This window comes from Grammomys surdaster, unplaced genomic scaffold, assembly GCF_004785775.1.
Source record: "Grammomys surdaster isolate TR1022 unplaced genomic scaffold, NIH_TR_1.0 125776, whole genome shotgun sequence".
NCBI lineage: Eukaryota > Metazoa > Chordata > Mammalia > Rodentia > Muridae > Grammomys > Grammomys surdaster.
This window is the reverse complement of record NW_021620607.1, coordinates 1,222-2,442: the sequence shown is the minus strand read 5'-3', so window position 1 is coordinate 2,442 and position 1,221 is coordinate 1,222.

The following is a 1,221-nucleotide window of genomic DNA, read 5'->3' as shown; positions in this document are numbered from 1 at the left end:
TTGAATAAAATATATCCTTGTTAATAAAATATATTCTGAATAAATTTTGGTTTAGTGTAGGTCTCCTTGAGTAGCTACTTTTCACTAACATAATTTCTACCTTATTTAAGTGATAGAACTCAGTAATATCAGAGAATGTTTGACCACTCTCTAGTTGCTAAGATAATCATGTGTTGATATTTTAAAAAGTTCATTACAGTAGATCTAATTTTAATCCTGTTAATTAGATATTTAGACAGTGATATCAGACACTCTTTTGGTAGAAAGATACAAGAAAAATCATATTTTGCCAATTATTAGAAAAGTGTCTGTCCATGTTTTAGAAGGAAAAGGTACATGGGGAGACATCTCTTGCTATTCTTTTTCTTCCTGGTTGGGACATAGCTATTTGGGATCATCAGTCTTGAGGCTGCTCCAGATATTTCAAATGTAAGAGAAATGCCAAGAGAATCTCAGGAAAAGCAAACAGGTGTCTGGCATTATCAAGGACCTGAACTAATCCCAGGACAGCTTACTTAGTATTCTGCTAAGTAATAGTATATCTTGACAATGCAGGCCACCTATAAGAAAATGGTCTTTTCATGAAAATTTGAATGAGTTACAGGAGAATAATAGTTTTTGTTATATTAGTGGGCAAAAGACAGAGCACAGAATCAGAAGCTGTAAGGAGGTTTCTTATCTTTATCTTAAATAATATGAACAAGACTTGAGAATGATCTTGATCTTTGGGTATGTATTCAGCTACTCTCTTACAACCAACCAAAGTTCAAAGCTGCTAGCTATTCATTATCCTGATTTCTTGAAAGATTCTTTTTTCTAAATGAAGCAGTTCAATCACTTTATAACTGAAATGTATAAAATATGAAATGCATCACACTACTTGTTTTATAAAGTAAAGGTCTCACTTTAGAAACCATCATTCTAGAACATTAATGATACTTTACCCTTTCCATTGCATGTCATGTAAAAAGGAATCATTTAAGAAAGTTCTTAAGAACAATTGTAAGGAAATAATATGTTACCATGGATTTGTTACCTCTTACTTTTAATCCTCCAAGAAGATGACGTTAGTACAGTGTAACACTGGTAATAACTTCAAAATGAGATCATCATTAATAAAAGAGGTCGGACAATATGACTTTTATTTATTCTTTTCATAGATATATCCAATGAATTTTGATTATATTCACTCTTACAATTTCTCCTTTCCCTCCCCACTTT